The sequence below is a fragment of the Mirounga angustirostris genome, unplaced genomic scaffold (genome assembly GCF_029215605.1).
Source record: "Mirounga angustirostris isolate CCGP_5_RB_7025 unplaced genomic scaffold, mMirAng1.0.hap1 SCAF_2, whole genome shotgun sequence".
Classification (NCBI taxonomy): Eukaryota; Metazoa; Chordata; class Mammalia; order Carnivora; family Phocidae; genus Mirounga; species Mirounga angustirostris.
In genome coordinates this window covers 122977864-123001694 of record NW_026991710.1, presented here as the reverse complement: position 1 = coordinate 123001694, position 23831 = coordinate 122977864, and the positions used below count along the sequence as shown (strand labels likewise).

General features: G+C 38.6%; 1 protein-coding gene across 1 annotated transcript in view; it reads left to right on the top strand.

Moving 5' to 3' along the window:
* TTC29 (tetratricopeptide repeat domain 29) overlaps positions 1-23831 on the top strand; it is a 240207-nt gene that overhangs the window by 100740 nt on the left and 115636 nt on the right. The gene's annotated exons all lie outside the window — the stretch shown is intronic.

The following is a 23831-nucleotide window of genomic DNA, read 5'->3' as shown; positions in this document are numbered from 1 at the left end:
GAAGTAAATAGTCATATTTACTAATTTAAAAAAAAGATTTATTTCCAAACTGCATCTAATTATATTACTCAAAATTATTATAAGCAATAATTTGAGGCATGGTGTAAGTATGTATTCCATATCTGATCTTATTTTATACCTTTTGAACAGTTAGCCTTACTTGGAAAATAGCATGTTAAGTAGTTCATGAAAAACATATTTTAATAATTTGGAGATTATGCTAATGTAAAATGTTTTACTAATAATTTTGCTACTGTTATCTTTGTATTTAAAGTCATGACCTTTCTAAAACAGCAAAGCAGATAACCTTACAGTAATAATTTAATATAAATTTTTGTAGGAAAGATTGCAGACTAGAATCTTAGTAAATTGAATGTTTTTTTTAATTTTCTCATTAAAGGGGAGTTGGACTCTCTTTATTTATTTATTTATTTTTTAAAGATTTTATTTATTTATTTGACAGAGAGAGACCAGAGAGAGAGGGAACACAAGCATGGGGAGGGGGAGAGGGAGAAGCAGGCTCCCCGCAGAGCAAGGAGTCCGATGCGGGGCTCGATCCCAGGACCCTGGTTTCATGACCCGAGCCGAAGGCAGATGCCCAATGACTGAGCCACCCAGGCGCCCCAGTTGGACTCTCTTTAAACATTTTTCCTATTTAATTCTCCTAATCGTTCTTTCCCTTTACAATGTTATAGCTTAGGAAAATAACATGTGTGCTTTTTTCTTCTTTTTAAATGATGAAGAATTATGGTATTTGTCATATAGATTATAGTATTTGTCATTTAAGTGACAAATGCATTATAGGAAAATCAGAATACTCAAAAAAATGAAAATCTGATTTTTTTTTTTAAAACGGGAATCTGTAGGCAAAAATTTAAAGTCATAGACTGTCATGGAAAGGAAGAGATGTTTTATGTCAAGAAAGAAAGTTCATGGCCTAAATTAATATAAAAACTGATTTTCTAGCCATAAAATTTATTGTTTGGGTTTTTGTTTGTTGTTTTTTTGGGGGGGGCGGTTTTTGAAATGTGAAAGCTCATTTTGGATCCCCTTGAGATGTAGAATGCCACTTTAACCACAACTTAATGATGATGTTGATTATTCATTCTAAAAAGAAAGTGCTGCTTGAGTAGCATTTTACAAAACTGCCGGAATTTTTGTTTCCAGTCATTCACATCTTCAGAAATAGTGCAAAAGTTTCGGATACTTGTTTTGTGAGAAAATGAAAGAAGGATAGTTATTTTGATTTGGTTCATTCTAAAGGGGATGAACTTCCAGACTCCAAAAATTGAGTACCCTCATCAACTCTACCGAATAGTGACATATGGAACATAGTGTATGTATATTCCTTAAAGTTCAAGGCCTAGCATCTGAAAATGTTCTCTGGAGCAATACAGCAACCTGCATCGTTCATCACAAGACTATGCGACAGACCTAGAGACAGTAGCACAGCTGTTAGCACATGTGGATCTAGAGGCTGCGAAAGAAGAGGCGGCACACCTGCAAGAACACAGAGACGATCGTAGGATCAGAGGTCTTAATAGTGTGGAGAACATACTAAGTCATTATACATGAGCCAAATTCTCGCTTTCCCTCTGTGGTACAGAGGGGTGACTTCAGGAGGAAAAATGTGACTCAGCATCTTAAAACTTGTCTTAAAACTTATGTAACAGTAGATACCTGTTATATATCTGTAAGATAGACATATGTGTAGCATAGACAATTACTTGATCTTCAGTTAACACCTATCTTGACGTTAGAAATTCTTCAGTATAAGTAGTGCTCAGTAAAAGTAACATATACCAGACTTTAAAAATAGCATTAACTCTATACTCCCAGTATTCAGTCCATACACTTAAGAAATGATTTTACCTAGCAATTTCTACTTTCTCCTCATTAAACATTTAAAAGCTTAGTTAACTAGTAAAACAGGCTTGTTTAAGTCTTCACTTTTCCCATGAATGTCTTCTGTTAAAACCCTCCCCCCTTTTTTTTCTTAAATGATAATGATGATGGCCAGGGATAGAGAAAGAGAAGGAAGATAGAAGAGAAACTAACCAATCCACAAAATGACGTTCAATTCCTGAATAATCAAGAGTTGATTATTTAGATGTGTATAACAGCTTTCGTTTGTGAGCATTTCAAAGGAGAAGGTTAGTATTCTCTTACATAAAATCATGACTTAGAGGGAAAAAGTTAAAAAGTCAAACAGTATCGAAGGTTGGCAAGGATGTGAGCACCGAGAACTGTGGTTAGAAGTGGAAGTGGGTATCGAGAGTGCCAGGGTGGGTAAGGATTCGAGTGCTGAATTCAGGCCCAGCCCCTCTCTTCAGAGAATCTCCAGCAACACATGGGCAGAGGGCCTATGAGAGGAAAGGGAGTAAGAGTGGGGAGGGAGGATGAAGGAGAAAACTGTATTAGAAACAATCGGGGGTAAAAAAAAATAAAAATAATAAACAATAAAAAAATTAAAAACAAAAAAGCAATTGAGGGGCCATGCACAGATGAATAAAAGTGTGTCCTGCTGTGAAAAATGCGGCTAACTGGATTCTATGTGCTAGAGTTTCAAAATAAATAAATAACATAAAATAACTTAGTCACAGAATACCTTTGATTGCAGTCTGAATGTGCCTTATGGTTCTTGCTCAAATACACATTTTCGATATTTTTTTGCAAATTCACAAAGCATTCTTTGAGTTTCTGTAAAAGCATGGGCCATGATAGGTGAACATTTTTGTGTCATGAGATTAACAATCCTGAGGTTTTTTTATCTGAGTTTCCCCAGTAGCAGACTCTGAGACATGGATTTGAGTACAGGTGCTTTATTTGGGAGAGGTTCTGCCAGCCGGAGAGTCAGGCAAAAGAAGGAACCTATGGAAGGTGTGTTGCCACTATAGGGAAATGGAGCTTAATTTTGCTAGAACACTCTAGGAAACAGTATAGAAATGGATCAGTTATCCCAGTGGAGGGACAAAGGGGCTGGTGCATTTATTCCTTGTTTCCCATCCATCATTGGTTGAGAGAGCAGCTTCCAGGGACACTAACTGTCAGTTCCAGTTGACCATATCCCAGCCACTGGACAGAAAGTTCCAGGGGCTGACATCAGCAGCCTTGGCTACAGAGATTATGGGAGGGGCGCTGACATTCCTGACTATACCTGTGCAAATCACTTGACTTCTAAGCTTCCTTTTCCACACCTGTAAAATAAGCAGGATAAAGTTGCTGTTGGGATTAAATGAGATAAAATAGTTATGTGCTTGGCACTTAGTAAGCATTCAATAAATGGTAGCTTTGAAGAAGTCTCACACTTTTTGCATGACTCAGGGATTACTCATTACAGAATTTATCTGCAGGAAATTGTTATTAATACATATGAATATTTAGCTACAATATTGTTTGTATAGTTATTAATAGATATAAAGATTTGGCTTCAACCTGTATATACAATGTTATAAGCACTGTTTGTAATGGTGAACAATCTAGAAACAAGGTAAATGTACAATAGCAAATTGATTAAACATTGTTGAGTATCCTGTGATGCAAAATAATGCAGCCAATAAAAATGACACAATAGTATTTTTATAATAATAAAAGTATTATCAATATATTAAGCAAAAAATCAGGGTATGAAATAATGTACATTATGACCACACATACATATGTTTACATACATACATTTAAGACATAGGCATATATGAAGATACTAGAAACACCAAATTGTTTTCAGTGGTTATCTGTGGGAGCTGGAATAATGGATGGATGGACTTTAATTTTTTATTTTTGGGAGAATGATGGATCTATATTCCCCAAATTTTCTACAGTTAAAATATACTGATTTTGTAATATGAAGAAAAATGGCTACTATTTCTTTCCATTCCTTTAAAAATTTAAAGACTTTAATGAATGTTTTGAGTAGGTTGTATATAGATGGTTCATAGTAAAAACCTTCAGCATAGGCTTGATCATAGGAGTTAGTCATTTCAGCAGCTCGTCTCAACCTAAAACACTAAAGAAAGTTATTAAAAGCTAACAAGTAGTAAAGAGCATTTAAAGATGACCTAATAAGATGAAAAAATAATCAAAAGAATTATAAAGCAAAAACAATAAAATAGGGAGAAAAATACAGCCCTAGAGTTTTTGGTATCCTGAGTAAATCTGGCCGAAATCCACGTGAGCAAGAAATGGTAGTAACTATGTTTATGAAGGACTTTTGTTTGTTTTAAACTTCAGTTTGGGGCACATTGTTGAAAAATAGGTCTGGGCAATTTTTTATGCTCAAGTGGATTTTTACCATGCTGAAAGACTGCATCATCCATAGGGGAAATAGACACCCAACACATACTTGTCATACTTATAATCGGAACCAAGAGCTGGAGCAGCAACAGGGAGGCTTCATCTCATTTGGAGATTGAGGTGATGACATTTGAATTGAACCTTTTGAGATAAATGGGAGTTGTCCTCTCAGCAGAGAGGAGGGAGCATGAGTAAAGGCCCAGGAGGGGCCAGGAGGACTTTTCTGAAATATTTCAGGTGAGGAATACTGAACCCTGAACTCAGGTGGTGGTGGCATAACTCATAATGGACACATTTGAGAGACATTTTACAATTTTACAATGTTTTCCGGCTGGGTTGATGAAAGTACAGAGACAGGATGGAGACAGAGATGAATTTGAAACTTTTTGTTTGAATAATCCAAAGTAGGATAGTAGTGTTAAATGAGATAAAATCACGGAGGGAGAAGCAGCTAAGCAGAAGAATTTTTAATAGCAATTTGGAGGACATCCATTGTCTTCGTCTTCCCAGAACATTGGTTGCACCATTCCCATTTTCAGCTTTATGCTGGCTCTGGTCTTGTCTCTAACCTTGGGGTTACAGATCTCACCACCACCACCACTTCCTGCCCCTATGAAGCAAATCTCTAGGAGAGGGTCTCTCAACAAGCTCAGCCAATCAGATTGCTTACCTAATAATTTTTTTAATGGAAGCCAGTCATCTTTGGTGAGGGGTTAGCCTGGATGCTTCCAGAACCATGGAGGTTGGTGAGGGTGGCGAGGATGGCTGAGAGAATAAAGCTCACACACAGAGAGAAACCAAGATGAGAAATGGAGTGTCCAATCCTGGTGGCATTTGAGTCCCTAGGTTCCTAGGGGAACCTAAATTAGATTGGGGTGGTTTCTGTCCCATGAAATCAAATGAGCCCTAACTGATAGAATAGCATCATCATGAACACCAGTAACAACCAGTGTGCCTTTGTATGCTATGGGTCTACAACTCTACCCAACCTTATTATTTACAGGTTTTACCTCATTTAATACTCACAGGAACCCTAAGGGCAGATATTATTAGTATTTTCTACTTACTCTTATCCCATTTCACAGATGAAGATGGCTGAGACTTAGTTAAATGACCTGTTCAGGGTCACAAAGCTAGCAAATGCAGAGCCAAGGCTGGAGTCACACTCCTAAGTGCTAATTCTGTCGCAACTGGTGGAGTTGTCAGTAAGATATTTTCATAAAGATTTTATGTATTTATGTATGTATTTATTTATTTGAGAGAAAGAGCATGAGCAGGGGAAGGGGCAGGGAAGAGAGAGAGAATCTCAAGTAGACTCTGAGCTGAGCATGGAGCCCAGCACAGGCTCCATCTCACCACCCTGGGATCATGACCTGAGCCAAAATCAAGAGTTGAATGATTAACCGACTGAGCTTTCCAGGTGCCCCAGTAAGATGTTTTAAGTCTCATCACAGGTCATGTGTATACATTTTTAATAACATTCTTATCTGTTCCACTTAATGAACTACTGGCTTGCATAAATAACATTTTGTTATTCTTGTCCAGTAGAAATTATTATTGAATAACACTTGAAGCTTAAAAAAGAATCACCGTCTGCTGTCAGGCCAGGTCAGAATAGGCACAGATTTCGGGGACACAGGAAGTAGAAGTAGCAAGTGGCATCAGGCTAGAAATGACCCACTGCTTTGTAGCTTCTCCAGAGAAAGAGATGTCAGGAATCCTCACCTCACATTTCCATCTCCCGTCTCTCTCTTACCCTCCATTGGCATAGATAATGGGGTACCATGGATTCTTCACTGGTTATGACTTAACTACATAGTTGAATTTACCTGTTTTCTCTAGATGTTTTGCTGACAATGAAATATCTAGAAGCACTAGAGTTAATACATCTGTAAGAAGAAAAAGTAATACAATTCTTTTCCAAAAGCAGTGTTCAACATATTTTTCCTACAACCCTGTATCTCTTCTTGCTACTGATGTAAATTTGCTATCTACTAGCAACTCAGTAAATGCAAGGGAAAGAGCATAAACAATCCTGTTTGCTAGGTTTTCAGCTGAAACATCTGTAGTGCAGAATGTCTATAATTCTTGGATAAAATGAAATAGGAGGAAAGAGATAGGGTCCTTCTGGTAGATTTCCATGCTCTCCATTCTCTCCATTACCATCTTAACCATTATCACAATACGATGTGGTGATTAAGAGCACGGCTTCTAGAATCACATCACCTAACTCCAAAGCCAGTCCTGCCACTACTAATCCTGTGACATTAGGTGACTTACTTAACCTCTCTTGTGCCTCAGTTTCCTCACCTGCAACATGAGGATTACACTAGCACCTAACTCATAGAGTGGTTGGAAGGATTAAATGGGTTAACACTCAAAAAGTACTTAGAACTATGTCTGCCATCCTGTTCTCCCTCAATAAATGCTGGTGAATATTATAGAATAGTGGAAGTATGATTTGCTGTGTCCACGCGGGGATTATGCTACCCCCTGCTGCCCTCGCTGATTTACCAGATCATAGACAAATCACCTAGCATCCTGCCTTGTAAAATGAAGATATTTATTAATCTAGCCTGTTGATGAAAATTCCAATGGAATAGTAAAAAGATAATAATTTCTTGGTCCTTATTATTGTACTGCAAATGATTTAACTATACATTTTTCCTAAATTTAATTAAACATATTCATTTTCCCTATGAGCTTATATTAGCTTACAGCAGAGTGACTGTTTATTATGTTCATTTTATATGTTTATAATATCACAGATATTACCAAAATAACATTTCCTTTAAAACTATTATGTAAATAATCATTAATATTTGTTACAAGGTTGCAAAACCAAAATTGCTTTTTAATTGTTTATTATAATAGATTATATGGAAATAGAGAAGTACTATCCAGGCAATCATTAGAATCTTCAGAATAGGTTTTGAAAGTACCAGAAAGACCACCAAATTAGGAGTCAGACATTCTGGGTTCTGGCTGTGGTTATGTCACAAACTCGTTGGTCTTGGACAAGCTGTTAAATCTAGTTCATTTTACTTCACAACATTGTTACAGGATGCCATTGTTATAATCTTGATTGACGATAAGACAGGTGGTACCAAAAGGAGCCAGAACGTGGGACCTAACCTGCACAGTGACATTGTCAGGCAGCATCTTGGCAATGAGGTGGGAGAAAGGGCCAGATAAGAGTGCTGTCTTTGGAATCAGATGGCCTGGGTTCAAGTCCTTTCTTGATCACTTACCACTTGATAACCTTAGCCTCTTGGCTTCATTTCTATGTGCCTCAGTTTTCTCACCTTTAAAAAGAGATAAGGATAATAATAATGCCTACTCTTGAGTGTCAGGAAGAGTAAGTTAGTTAATATGTGTAGTCTTAAGAATAATCTGTGACACATTCATCCAGCAAATAGTTTTGGGGCACTTATTGCCCAGCCCTGTTCTAGACACTTAGAATATACCAACAGCAGAACGAAGATCTTTGTCCTCGTGGAGCGTCCATTCCTCTGGAGAAAGACAATGAAGATGAAACATAATAAACAAGTGAGTTAGATAGTGTGTCAGACAGTAATAAGCACTGTAAAGAGAAGAAAACTTAGAAAGGAATGACTCGGCAGTGCCGCAACAAGTGGTGGGTAGAAGACTTTTTCACCAGGTGATCAGAGAAGGCCTTGTTGAGAAGTTGACATTTGAGGAAAGACTGCAGGCAGATGAGAGAGATGATGGAAGTACATGCCAAGCAGAGGTAAAAGGTCAAGACCGAAGCTCTAAGGTACCAAGGCTAAACCTGGAGGGTTGGGGCCGGTGAGGTTTGAGGAGAAGCAAAAGGGGAGTAAAGGAATAGGAACCAAAGTCAGAGAGATTAGAAGTGGGATTGTGGAGGGCCTTATAAAACAAGGTGGTTTTTTTTCTGAGTCAAAAGGGGGTCATTGCAGACAGAGGAATGACATAATAAATGGTATTAACGATTATTAGCTATTATAATTAGTCCATGTGACGAAAAAATAGCAGCTGGTAATAGACAATGCTGTAACCAGGCAAGCATAAGGTTAACATCCAGAATATCAGACATGGGGCTGCAGTGGGGACCCCTGTAGACGAGGGGAGAACAGCTTCTGGGAATGGTGCCAGGAGGTAGTAAGCTGTAAGTGAAGCCTAGGTCAGTCACAATCATGCTCAGGGTTATCCAGCAACAGGCATATCACAGTGCTTAAGAACAAAATAAAGGGATCTGAAGTCCAATAAACACAGTTCAGACCTTTTCTTCTTCTCCAAGCCTAGGACTGTGAGTGCTAGAGCAAGTTACGCAACCTCTCTGCACTTATCTCATTTGTATAATGGGCATATTAATATTGATCTCAGAGGGCTCTGTGCACATTAAATGTACCATGAATATAAAACTCTCCACATATGTAGCTTTTGCTCTATAAATGGTAATGACTGCCATTGGCAAGTGACAAGCCCCAAGCCACAGGGACTGAAACTTAGGACTGGCACTCCTGATGAGAGCATATTGAGGCAACAAGGTAGGTCTCCAAGCTCGCAGTAAGTAGGGACCCAACCAGGTACCAAGACAGATTCAGGCAAGAAGAACAAGATAGGGATGCAGCTCCAGGGACTGGAGCACATATTGGGAGTTTGGTGTCAAGGCATATGGAAAGAGCCTGGTCACCTTAATAGAGTTCAAAACAGAATATGATCTGCGGCAGACTGATGTGATGCCAGGTTTCTGCCCCAGCAGATTAGGGACAGGGATGGCCCTGGGGACTGGGGCCGGTCAAAGTTGCTAAATGGGAGGACCCCAGCGTTGAGGACAGCAGGGCTCAGGAAGCACAGCAACTAGCAAGTTATTACGGAAATGATCTCCACAGTTGCTTCTGGGCTCTGTAATTATCCATTTCTAAATATTGATAAATAATTTGAAAACTCCAAATATAATGGTAATTTTCTAGTTTATCATATAAAAACTAAAGCTTACTATAAGAATGCTAGCAGCAATTTGTTTTGTTTTTTTTATTTTCAGCTCATATGTTATTTCAGAGCTGATCAAAGGCATTGGTTGCACAGTGTAAAATAAATCACACTTCTAAATAAACCACTAAAGAGTGTTAAATTGATTTAAGTGATTTTAGGAATATTAATATTTAAAACATCTCTGTCCCAAGCCTCTTTATGACTACCTATAGCAATAATAACTACCATTTCATTCTACCATTCTTCATCTTACAATATTGCATAGTAAACTGTGTAAAAACATTATTTTTTAGCACTGGAATAGAAGTGTAGGATTTCGGCTATTTATTTATGTTTAAATATCTTGAATTTTATTCAGTCAATAAAAGTATACTCGATTAATGCATTTATTATACTCTTTGCCTAGGTTGAGGTGAATAGAGTGCAGTGTTTGTTTTTTATTATTAAAGAAAACTTTGCCTTCCACTCCCATTCCTTTGCAGTAAATTTGATTCTAAGCAGTACATATTTCAGGATTAGTCCCTGGCTTGAGAAATTTTCTAGCTTCAGAATTCTACATCTCTGGCCTATCTGAAAATATTGTTAAAACTGCATACATGATTTTCATAGAACTTTTTTTAAATACATAGGGAAAAGAAGGTATCTGCAGTGTTAAATGGAATATCGATGAATGTCCCTCCATAGGAGGGAGGGTCTGGGCACCAAAGCATCCCATGCACTCGCTTTGGTGTGAGAGTCTCCTAGGCTGCGCGGTTGACAGCCAGCTCTATGAGTGAAGATAGACTGGTGATAAAAGCAATCAGACATCTGGATCACAGTGCACACATTCAAAGGCATTTCTGAACTGTTCGCACATTTGTACTCACCCGGGTCCCCAGCCTTGCCCAGGGCTCGCTCATCATTTTCTTCTCTGCCTCAGCCTGTCTTCATCTTTTTTTTTTTTTTTTTGTACTTCAACAACCTCCCTTTTCCTTTCCAAGTCACCTCCATCTGCTTATGTGGCAGTGTGGCCCTCCTGCCACATGGCTGGCTGAGGATTCCAGGAGCCCTCCCCGCCTCTGCTCAGCACCGCCGCATGCCTGTCACTGCTCAGCGCTCTGCGCCACACTGGCTTGTTTTGTCAATAACCATTTATTTGTTGCTGGAATAGTAGCAGCCATTACATCTGACCTCCCTGTTTCATCAATTATGGATAGATTATTGGATGTGAACATCTGCAAAAGCTTGCTGTTGAACTCACCTCCTGGCTGGGATTAGATAAAGTACTAAACTGTTGTTTATTGTCAGGCCAAAACTCTACTGGGAAGGCAGGGAATTCCAAGAGTGGCAGAGAACCATCAGAAGTACCAAAAATCATTTCGTATTGCCACTGTTTCCCCTAAGATTCCAGCCATTTATTATTTACACTTATTATTAGTTGTTATAACCTATTTGATAAAAGCTCTTGGCAGGCATCGCATTTCCAGTCATGGTCACATCTGTCAGAATGGAAATGACTCATACATTGTTTTCTGGCCTCTTCCATCACGGCGGAAGGGTAATAGATGAAGCTTCCTCTGTGTGCGAGCATTCAGAGGAAGACTTGCCTACCATGTTTTATTTTAAAAGAAACGTGTTCACCCAGCTTGATCTGAAAGCATTACGTTGTGGATCTAAATTAGGGTTTACCGAGTTTACCAGAATAATGGCCTGTGGTGGGAAGGATATCAAATTGTACAGAGAGGGGGCGCCCGGGTGGCTCAGTCGTTAAGCGTCTGCCTTCGGCTCAGGTCATGATCCCAGGGTCCTGGGATCGAGCCCCGCATCAGGCTCCCTGCTCTGCGGGGAGCCTGCTTCTCCCTCTCCCACTCCCCCTGCTTCTGTTCCCTCTCTCGCTGTGTCTCTCTCTGTCAAATAAATAAATAAAATCTTTAAAAAAAAATTGTACAGAGAGAATATGCTGAAAATGTTTTTCAAGGCTTTCATGGATTGCTGAGAAGGGAGACCCAGAACGAAATTTTATTGAATCCTGCCTTAAATGAGGGAGAAATCTAGTAAGAGGGATTAAGAATAGATGATGGCTCTACCTCCGAGGGGAAAGACAAATCTCCTAGTGGGAATTGGTTCATGCAGAAATACAGAAATTTTCACAGTATTAGTGTTTATTAAAACCTCTTAGGTAGGGGCGCCTGGGTGGCTCAGTCATTGGGCATCTGCCTTCGGCTTAGGTCAGGATCCCAGGGTCCTGGGATCGAGCCCCGCATCGGGCTCTCTGCTCCGCTGGAAGCCTGCTTCTCCCTCTTCCACTCCCCCTGCTTGTGTTCCCTCTCTTGCTGTGTCTCTCTCTGTCAAATAAATAAATAAAATCTTAAAGGAAAAAAAAAAACCTCCTAGGTAATATAGAACACTAACATGGAACACACTTTGATCCTTTCCTGTGGAGCCAGAAACCATTATGTTCAAAGTGGTCAGATGGAAGAATGTTCAGGGGAAGCTGGAGAACTTGGTTTGCCACCGAGCTAGTGACTTTTCACTGCTTACCTATCTGTCTTAGCTGGTTACCTGTGAAGATGGAAACCACATTTGTGTGTCATCAGTCTAGATTAAAAGAAAAAGAAGAGGGGCGCCTGGGTGGCTCAGTCGTTAAGCGTCTGCCTTCGGCTCAGGTCATGATCACAGGGTTCTGTGATCGAGCCCCGCATAGGGCTCCCTGCTCAGCGGGAAGCCTGCTTCTCCCTCTCCCACTCCCCCTGCTTGTGTTCCCTCTCTCGCTGTGTCTCTCTCTGTCAAATAAATAAAATCTTTAAAAAAAAATAAAGAAAAGAAAAAGAAGAAAATGTTTTATCCTCCCTCCACAGAGAGGAAGAATTATTTCCTCAAGATACCATGACTGATCTAACAATTTCAGCCTTGGATCTGCTTGTCCTCACTGAGCATAATGGGCTTGTAATGGGGAAACTTAGTCATTTGGGAATATGATTAGATGAAACAAGCACACATTTAGTAGGGGATTCTTATGTCACTTTGAAAAGTCATTTAAGTCCTCCTTTAGGAATTTGGCCTGTTTGCTGATACTTGAATTCTTGGACTGGCTGTTAACTGAAAAATATCCCATATTTTTCATTTACCATAATTATAAAGTGTCATATTTTTTTCCTTTATTGAATGAGATATACTGCAAAACATATCTAATATAATGTAATAAAATATAATTGAAAATAAACTGTGATGTATGTTATATTCAATATATATTAATGTTATACTTAATTTATGTAAGAGCTTATTTTTCTTTAAGCCAATTAGTTATATATAATATTACTATAAAGATAATATATAAGTATATTATTAATATAATATAATTATAAGGGTATTCTATAATACAACAGCTCATTATATCCACCTTAATGTTTCTGCAGGTACTTCACTACCAGTCCCTTCCAAGGGTTCTACTGTATTCATTCAACAATATTCAGCATTAACACAAAACTAGGAGCTAGGGGTATAATGGAGAGCAAAACAGATACGGTTCCTGTCCTCATGGCACTTATGATCTAACTGGAGAGAGACCAGTATTAATAAGTAGATACATATGATGCGGTGTTGAGTGCTGGACTAGCCCAAGGAAGTTTTGTGTGTGCGTACAGGGCCTGGAAGAGTCAGGTGTGAAATAAGAAAGCACCGCAGGCAGAAGGATGTGGAGGTGGACAGCACTGGGCTCATTCCTGATAGTGAACGGTCTCTGTGGCTGGAGAGAGGTTCCCAGGGTCCCACACATTCCAGCAAGACATAAATGTTGGTGTCTCCACACTGGCAAAGTGAGTGACAATACATGTTGGGTCAAATTAGATTTGACTGGCACTTCATTTGATTCGGTTTGCCACCACCATCTTTAGTCTCCATAAATAACAGACAACTGAAATTACTGGTAATGTTATCATAGGTATAATGGAATCATTTGTCACAATCACTTTTCATCCTCATATAAACATAACCAAGTGGAGCTTGAGAATTTCCTAGTTTAAAAAAATACACAAACTTTTTTTCATTCAAAATCTTTTCTGGAAATGAAATCTCAAATCATTCCTGTTTTTGCTGCCCTACTGCCATGGAAAGTATCATCCTGTACTATCTTTCACCGGCAACCTTAGAGGGGAAAAAGCCTTGAAGTTATTTATTTGCCACTTTCACTCTAGAGAGCCCTTTGTCTCTCAATACTTCTGTTTTATTCTTTAGGTACAAGAAAGGGATTCATTCAGATTACCTCAAGTAAGGGAAGTACTTGTAGAGATTCCTGTGGTAATGAGAGGAATCATATCCCATGAACACCTGGGATCAGGAGACGGTTGGGTCTCACAGACTGAAAGATTCTTGGGAACTGGAGGGTCCCTAGAACACAAGGGGCTGAGTTTTCTTATTATCCCCTCAGCAACAGCGGTCAGTTGGATTCACTCTATTGACATAACTCGATCACTCTCTTGATGTTCATTTATCCTGAAGCACCTCCTCACTTCTGCCATTACCAACTGCTCAATGGGTCTGAATTTCCTAAGAGAGTGTGATAGAACTAACTAATCACTATAGTCTTCCACCAATAGAACTTTTTATGTCAGGCCACTTCATAGATTCCGGGACTGCCTTTGGTCAAGGACCTTCTAGCAAAATGTAAAACAAAATCTCCAGTGGATTTTCCTAGCAAGAACTTAAGGGCAGGGAAAATTTCTTTTTAAGGAGCTGTAAAATATAACTCACACCATGATTGGGTTGTACAGGATAAATATTTTTATGCTTTCTGATTTGTAGTATAGAAAATAATTGAGAATTAGAACTGAAATTGTTCATGAATATGTCTCTCATTAACATACTACAAAAGTGTAATGACTGATTTAGAAATGGCAGTTTCGAGCAATATGTTCCAATTTACCATTTAGAAAAATTTTATTTTTAGCTGCAAGTGAAATTCTATCTCATTATTTTGGGGCTTCAAAGTCCTCTGTATATTGGACATCTAGAGAGACAGTTTTAAGGTAAAAGAAGATTCTTGGAATTTTTTTGAGATTTATTTCTACCTTTATAAAAGCTTTTTGAAAATACAATATAAACTCCTAGCAGGTGAGAGATTAACTAACAATTCTAATTCAGTTTACATAATTTAAGGATAGCCTTGAATTTTCATCAAATTCTTAAAAATTTTAGGTGGTAAAAGAAAAATTTGCTATTTTTAAAGAGAACTGATCATTGCTTTATAGCAATTGCCATTTAATATGAACCAAAAGCACTGTAGATTCAGCTCTCCATGCTCTCAGCTATTCCTGTGTAGGGACATTCTTTTTTTTTTTTTAAAGATTTTGTTTATTTATTTGACAGAGAGAACACAAGCAGGGGGAGTGGGAGAGGGAGAAGCAGGCTTCCCGCAGAGCAGGGAGCCCGATGCGGGGCTCGATCCCAGGACCCCAGGATCATGACCTGAGCCGAAGGCAGACGCTTAACGACTGAGCCACCCAGGCGCCACCGGGACATTCTTTAAAAAGCCATTTATTAAGAGTATGTGCAATTTTTCAAATGAGGGGGAAGCATGAAAATAACATTTCAATTGAATGAAAGGACTTATCATTTTGTTTTATTTTGTTTTCTAAAAATTAAAGAAAAAACAAAATAGATTTATCAGGGACTTTAAAGCCAAGGACAAATTATTGAAACAATCAGAGCTTATCTTAAGTTACTAAATATATCAGTGTAGAGTTCTGAACTCCAACTAATATTTTTGGAAGGGAGAATTATAGATCCTTTGGTCCTACCCCATTATCTTCCAGACTTGGGATACTGAAGCTCAAGGTAACCAAGTGACCTGTCAAAATCACACTCTGAGCTAATGGCAAAAGAGAATATAGAACTCGTACCTTTTAACATTCAATCCTTTCTGCACTAGACACAGAGCCTTCGTGTTATGTGTTGGGCGATGTAAACAGTGTGGAACAGTTACTCCAAATGATGAGTAATGCATTTCAGGAATCAAATGCATTGATTCAAATGATCAATATAAATAGTAAGGCTAGACTGCTCCTAACTTAAGAATATAGTTTCAGCAGAATGCAAAGTATTAACTATTTTTGTGTGTTATAGTTTACAGAGCTGAATAAGTTGCTTATCCTCAGTGTTCACTCAGTATAACATACTTGTAGAAAAGGGTTACTGTATTTACTGCATGTCAGATACTATGACTATGCAAAAAATGTGTAAGAGCCTTTAAGTGATGTGATAACAGTTCTGTTTACCCCCATTTTTACCATCTTCTGCCATCTCTGACTGACTCCAGTAAAGTGCTCTGAATGTTGTTGTGGTCCAGTCTGGTCCTCAGCCTGTTACTGCAGTGCTTGTCAGAAATCATTAGCCACTGATTTCTTTGACTAATGTTGCAGTTGATTGTCTGAATCATGTTCAGACACTGTAAATGAGGCAGAAACATCCTTTCTGCTCACCAACTGTGAAATGGCTAACGGGGTTAGATTGCCAAAAATCAGAATAAATGTATTTCCGATAAGACTTGACATTGATGTCAAGCTCAAGATGGCAAACTTGATTTTTTTTATTTCTGTATTTCTTATTGCACAAGAGTGAATCTGTATCATTGCCTTTTTCTCCTCAAAGTAATGCACGGTATTGAGCACAGTGCCAAACTTTTGTTACGAAATGGCACAATTTTGGGTTTGTGTAGGAGATGGGTAATAGTTAGCTGTACTATCTTTTTTTTTTATTCTTATGTTAATCCCCATACATTACATCATTAGTTTTAGATGTAGTGTTCCATGATTCATTGTTTGTGCATAACACCCAGTGCTCCATGCAGAATGTGCCCTCCTCAATACCCACCACCAGGCTAACCCATCCTCCCACCCCCTCCCCTCTAGAACCCTCAGTTTGTTTTTCAGAGTCCATTGTCTCTCGTGGTTCGTCTACCCCTCCAATTTCCTCCGCTTCATTCTTCCCCTCCTGCTACCTTCTTCTTCTTTTTTCTTTTCTTAACATATATTGCATTATTTGTTTCAGAGGTACAGATCTGAGATTCAACAGTCTTACACAATTCACAGTGCTCACCATAGCACATACCCTCCCCAATGAGCTGTACTATCTTTTTATGGTCGGCAAGGAAGAAAAGGTAAAAAATACACCCTAGGTAATAGAGCATAACTTCTTTACAAACAAACATGATGGGTGCCTCTTTATGGTTTCACAGACATTTTTTGGTCCAGGTGGGTTTATTTAAACTCTTCTAGAACTCAGACAAATTAAAAATGAAACATTCAAATGTGGCTACACTGTTGGGGTTACATTCTCACTCATTTCAGAGTCTCCTGGATGACTCTATATGTTAGGAGGCTTTAAGGAAGAAAAACAGCTATCTTTCAGTATTAGAAGGACTGTTACATGGATGAGGGATGGACTCATCTTGTGTTGTCCCACAAAACACAACCAGGCGAGCAGGTAGAAGTTACAGGTTTTGCTTAACTTAACCAATAGTTTTCTCATGTAATTCTTCGGTGATAGAGTGGGCGGCTCCACAAGGGGTGGTTTCCAATCATGGAAATGGTTGAAGCAAAGACTAAATCAGGATTGCTTCACATTGACATTATTCAGGTTTTGGGCTGGATAATCCTTTGTTATGGGGGACTATCGTGTGCATTGTAGGGTATCTAACAGCGTCCTTGGCTTCTAGTTGCTAAATGACAGTAGCAACCCTCCCAATTATGACAACCTCAAATATCTCCAGACATTACCAAATATCCCCTAGGGGGCAAAATCACCCCCATTTGAAAACCACTTAGATAAGGTAAGTATATGGGGAAATTAAGCAGTTGCTTTATTCAAATCTTTAGTAGGTATTATTAATACCTCATCTTATTGGAACCTTATAACATCCCTTCAAGGTAGACTTTATTCATTTCCATTTTATACCTGAGGAAATAGGCTCAGAGAGAGTAAGTCACTTGACACGTGTCACTCAGCTCAGTTATAGAATTGTGTGACTTGAAAGCCTATGCTATTTGAAGAAAATGTGAACACCCAGAGGGAAATTTGATTAATTATCCCATAAGGCTCCTCCAAAGCTCGGTCTATGCCCTCAGAGAAGTCCCTACTGATTTCAAATATTGAATTAACTAAGGAAGAGAGCAGTGGGAGAGGGTGGTAAGCAAAGAAAGGAATGTCTATAGAAAAAAAATACCAAAAATATGAAGTAAAAGTAAGATTATCGCTCTTTGAAATTTTTGCAAAATTACAAAATTTCCATCCCAAATGGGCTAGATGTTAGAACTTACTTTATGTGGTGGTTTCCATGAATTGTCTTTCTACAGAAACAATGATAGATAGGGTCACCAGCCAGAGCATGAAGCCCCATTTAAACTTCATGTCACTGATCTGTCTTAGTTTGAGTTGTGAATGCTCAGTGCTATGCCAGAGGGAAAAAGAAGAGTATTTCCTCTCATTTCCCTAGACACAGAAACAACTCGGCATTAAATTTTTTGAGGGGCAACTGGTCGGTTAAGCATCCGACTCTTGATCGCAGCTCAGGTCTTGATCTCAGGGTCTCTGGGCGTGGAGCCTACTTTAAAAAAAAAGTTTGTTGTTTTTTTTTTTTTAACTTGAATAATGGGAAACAAGGCAGGCAAGTGTACCATCTTGGATGTGGCATATTTTAACCAAACACGTTGAGCTGCCTAGAAAGTAGAAAGACAAAAACTATGAATAAAAAAATCCTGCAAAAGACTACATTTATGAACATGCAGAATAAAGAATGAAAGTGAATAACCCACCTCACCTTCAAAACAATTGTCAAATTCCTCCCGTGTAATCAAATAGATAAATTGCAACTTGAAAGTTTATCACTTCATACCATCAATTAAAACTGTGATTAAAAACTAATGATGGGGCGCCTGGGTGGCTCAGTCAGTTAAGTGTCTGCCTTGGGCTCAGGTCATGATCCCAGGGTCCTGGGATAGAGCCCCGCATCGGGCTCCCTGCTCAGCAGGAAGCCTGCTTCTCCCTCTCCCACTCCCCCTGCTTGTGTTCCCTCTCTCGCTGTGTCTCTCTCTGTCAAATAAACAAATAAAATCTTTAAAAAAAAAAAAAACAAACAACTAATGATGTACTGTATGGTAACTAACATAACATAATAAAATAAATAAATAAAATCTTTAAAAAATTAAAAAAAACAAAACTGTGATTACTTAGTACATGTTACTAGACAAAACATTCTATGGGTGACTCTTTTTTTTTAATTTTATTTTATTATGTTATGTTAATCACCATACGTTACATCATTAGTTTTTGATGTAGTGTTCCATGATTCATTGTTTGCGTATAACACCCAGTGCTCCATTCAATACGTGCCCTCTTTAATACTATGGTGGCTCTTAAAGCAGACTTTCTATTGGACATTGTTGCTTCTGTGTACTCTGGTAAAGCTTCTTTCTCATTGTATCACTCCTTCCCTTCCCCACACATTTGTTCAAGCTGCACTCCTCACCACTGACCCAATCCTGTCATTCGTTTAGATTGAGTTTCTCTTCCTATAGGAAGCCTTTCCCAGATCTTCGTTGTTCCTACACTATCCGAAATTCACTCATGTATACATTTAATTACAAATTTTCTCCCCATCCCCTAGATGCAGTGTAGACTGCATGGGGGCAGGGATTTTGTCTTATTTGCTGCTGTATGTCTAGCATCCAGAACACAGCTTGGCCGGTAGAAGACACTCAGTCTTTGTTTAATGAAATAGTGCCTTTGGACTAGATTTTTAGCCCTTTATACAGACTTACAGCACTATATAATATCAATGTCTATAAGTCTTATTGCTTTAGTAAGGCCTTTAAGAGCAGGGATATAGCTTTATTACATATACAGATATGTAATATACACTGTGTACATAAAATATATATATGTAGTTTTATCTTGCTATCGCATCTAATGATCTGATAGAATGTACTAGAAGAGTACTTTGCATAATACATAGGTTCTGAAAGTTGAGCATTATGAAGAAAGCAATAATGAGAGGGAGTTCCCTTTTAGGTATCAGTGACTTACAAACACCTGATGTTCACATCTGCAGCTGGACGTTCCCCTCTTCCTTCTATCATTCTCTTCCATACCACTTTGATAAGAAGATTGTGGAAAAGTGTGTGAAGCTTCTAGAAAACCTGAGATATAGAAGAAGACCCAAAAAAAGAGGTTATAAAAATCAGTACCTGCTTAAAGGATCGTATCATAAGGCCGAATTTTAAGAGAAGGTTGGCCTTTTGTTGTTGTTGTTTTATAATCTTGCCTCAAATTATCCTGCACACGCTATATGAATTGTTTCATTTCATTTTGTTAGGCTGCATAAAACTCCACCCAGAAAAAGGGATTTGGGGCTAGCAAGCGTCCGTTTTAAAATGTAACTTCTGAGGTCACCTGGGTGGTTCAGTCAGTTAAGCATCTGACTCTTGGTTTCGGCTCAGGTCATGATCTCAGGGTTTGAGATCGAGCCCCACTTCAGGCTCTGCACTCAGCAGGGAGTCTGCTTGAGATTCTCTCCTTCTGCCCCTCCCCCTGCTTGCTTTCTCTCTGTCTCTCTCTCTAAAAATAAATAAATCTTAAAAAAAAAATAAAACTACAACTTCTGGCCAAGTTAGTGATCTTTGAGTCGTTCATACCTAAGTATGAACTACTTTAATCAACTACTGTCCTTCTGTCAGTCAGCTGAGGAAATTTCCCTGGTGAAATACAAACACACAGGGTGAGGGAGGTGGACCAAAAGGAACAGGGCAGACGCCAAGGTATTTCAGAATGTTTTCTAAGGCAGACCTTTCTCTTCCAAGCTGCAAACATAACCACAACTGAAAGGGTAACATGAGGGATCACCATAGTGATAGAACTTTTCTGTATCTTGACTGTGGTGGTGGTGGTTACATGAATAGATGCATATGATACAATCACATTAAATTAACACCCACAGGCACACACACACGAGTGTGTGTAAAACTCATGAAATCTGAATGACGTGGGTGAATTGTGTCAACATCAGTTTCCTGGTTGTGCTACTGTACTGTGGTCAGGCAGGCTGTTACCTGGGTGAGGGATAAATGAGAGTGCTCTGTATTATTTCTTACAATTGCATGTGAATCTACAGTAATGCTAAAGTACATAAAGGTTTTAAAACAAATTGACCAGGACAGTGTTTTCTTATAATAGCTGGCTGGGCAGAGGGGTACAGAGATGATTCCATCTAATCTGGGAAAGTTAGGCCAGGAGTGATAGTCTTCATGGTGGTTTAAAGCAGGTTTCAGCTGTGAAAACAAGTATAAGGGCCATTATTGCTGGAATTTTTTTTCTGTGTTAATGTTGTCTCCAGTAAGGGGATTGTAAGAGTGGATGTACCCTCATCACTGGAAGTCCTCAACATGTAAGGATAGAAAACAATTGGGTGTTTGAAGTTAATAGAACCTAATAATGACTTCTTATGTATCTGCCCTTAAAGGTGCCAAAGCTGAGGCACAAAATTTATTCTTATAATCTTCTGGGAGGACAAGGCTACTCTTCTATCCTTTTTCCTCAATCTCTCTCTTCTCTCTCTCTGTTTCCCCCTCCCTCCCTTTTTATCCACGCCCCCGCGCCATTCACTTTGTTGACAGGTGACAATCTTGACTTAAATCCAGTGCTCCCTTGAAGGGTATTGCAGCAAAAGAAATTAATGATCCTTAAAATTTTATTTCACAGCAAATAATTCTTCAAAGAATTTGTCACATATTGCCAGCATTATTCTTTTGCACATTCTCATTTTTTATGCTAAGTATTCTACTAGTTTTGTTTTTAGGTGACCAATAGAAATTATCTCATTTTAAGAACTTGGATTTTATTTGAAAATGCCTTTTCAGGTAAATCAGTTTTATTGTAGTGGGAAGATAAAGCCCATTGCCTTTAAAACTTCAAGTAAAATAGTTTTCAAAGCTTCATCTCCATTATTCACTGAAATTATTGGAGAAATTTGAGTAGCCAGGTAGCACTCAATTTTTATTAGGTATATGAACTGATTTTTCCAACTGTGATAACCTTGTAATCATGCACAGTTTGGTGTTCGTTGAAATTTACTTAGTATTGTGCTTAATTGGTGTTGTCCTTTGTCTTTTGACAAAGGTTGATAAGTTCATTGTCAATACAGTTTAAAGATACATAATGAATTTCCAATTCATCAAAATAGTTTGCACCTGAGAGTCTTTATTCTCTCCTCTTATCTTTGATTTGTGATGATAGAATTTAATGTTGCAGATCCTGCATTTGTTTCCAACATATGCTTGTCCAAGGGATATTCGGTCAAGTACAGTGGATCCCTCAGATTGCACACTGTATTTTCTCACTTGAAGTATTCTTTATAAAAAAAATTCCACTATTTGTCTAATGACTCAAATTGATTGTTTATTCATTTGTAAATTACACCCTGCCTACTTTAAAAAGCAGGTAAGGTAGCTTACCATAAGAGCAATATAAAACATCTTTATTTTCTACACAATTAGTAATCTCATGTTATTTTCCCACTTTTATGAGTTTTTCCCTTGTATTTTAACAATGTCCTTTCTACTACCCATAGATCAGACTATAGGATTCCCCAATCTGCTGAATTTTGCCTTGTGTTCTCCTTGTGATTCACCTGTTTACGTTTACTCTCTCCCACTCGAGCTCACACTGCTGAGGAGCAGAGGTTCTGTCTGATTTAGATGGGCTCCTCTTTGGCACTTTGTAAGTCTTCACTTTGGGCTTCATATCACTCATTGTCTCCTTACTGGGCCAGTAATGAACTAAATGCTTCCTACTGCCCGTATAGTACCTGCTTTTAGGTTAAATGTGGGAGGTGACATATGAACTCTCTCAAGCCACAAATTAAAATGTGTTGCCTTTACTTTGGAGGGAGGCCCCTATGAGGGGCTGTTCACTAATGGCTGGTTCACAGACTCCCAAAGAATCTTGTCCTGTGGCTTACACAGCACTCTATATTACCTCCTCGTGGCCTCACAACAACTCTCAGAAGCAGGTTTTCTTTTTCATTTCTGAGGAAAGCTTCTCCAGGAGCTTTCCTGGACCAAATGTGTGAAAGAACTAGGACTTGAATCTAAGTCTTCTTCCTCTGAAGTTAGTGCTCATTCCAGTAGACCACGTCTGGCTCCCGGAGGAAGCTTCTATGGAGTCACGTCTGAGGCCCAAACCAAAAGCCCAGACTGAGCTCGATTTTGCCCCTGCTCCTTCCAGGAAATGCTGCACACTTTTGTGGGATAGAAGTCATCAGCACTGAAGTATTTACCTGTAATTTCTTGGATACTTACCCTTCATATCCATAGGGTAGAGAGTCATACCCCTAAGATAATGGGTGCCTGCGCATACTTACTGTACGGTCCAGGTGGCCAGGGGCATGGGAGAATATGCAAGATAAGCCTGGTATAAGCCCTGGGGAATCCTGCTTCCAGTCATCACACAGTGCGTCCACCAAACCTCTGTGCCACAAGACTGTAAATGCCGTCAGGGCTGCAAGCCTGTTCCCCTCTATTTAAGATTTCTTAGGGTCTAACATAGCACCTGGTACACAGTAACGATATTTGTGGGATGAACAAATTCTTTTTGGCAAGAAGTATAATAATATTCAATCTTGAAGTTCTAGAATGTCATATAAAGATGTATGGACCAAAAAAGACCCTAGAAGGTCTCTTTCTAAATATTTTGATATTTGGATTCAATAAGGTCTCTTATAAATTCACAAAATTCATGAATTCTGCCCCTTCACTCAGAAAGGTCTATGTCAAGTTATATCAGACTTAATGTAGGTGTTGTCAGTTATGCAAAACAAAGTGAAGAGACTATTCTCAGGTTTATACAAGGCATATTAAGAGGCTTAAAAATAAGAATCAAAATTTTGAACTTTGCAGGTTTAACAGGAATTAAAACCCTGGATCAATATGTATCAGTAAGTTTTAATACCAGCGTTCTAGCAAGCAGTCACTTATAAACCACACACACACACACACACACACACAAAGAAAAACAAAAACAAATTTTATGAGGTATCATGATGGCCTCATTGAAATTATTTCCCAAATATTAACCTTAAGAAAGTAAAGTCAAATATCAACACTGCCTCTAATACTTAAATCTTCAAAGCTGCCTAATTCAGGCAGCAAACAGCGCGAATTTACGTCCTCCCTCACCCTGACTCTCTCTCTGAATGCTGTCAAATGACTTTCACTAATTCTGTTTTAGAAAATGTGCAAAAAGGATTTCCATAGAGGTCTTTGGAGATTTCCTGTGTCCTCATGTGTGTAATAGGTTGGGTCAAGTAACAATGAAGGAAGAAGAAAGAATAGGAATTTTGTTTTACATATTTTCCTCCTTCTGGCCACTGAAAGAGAAAAAGAATAAAAAGGGAAATTATACCATAAAGACGGTGTCAGTGTTAAATTAAATTAAGATCAAATGTTTGGCGGTGGCAGCCATAATCTTTTGATTATTGAAGAGATTGTTGGTAATGAAGTACATTTTTAAGAAATATTTTTAGTGTATACCGA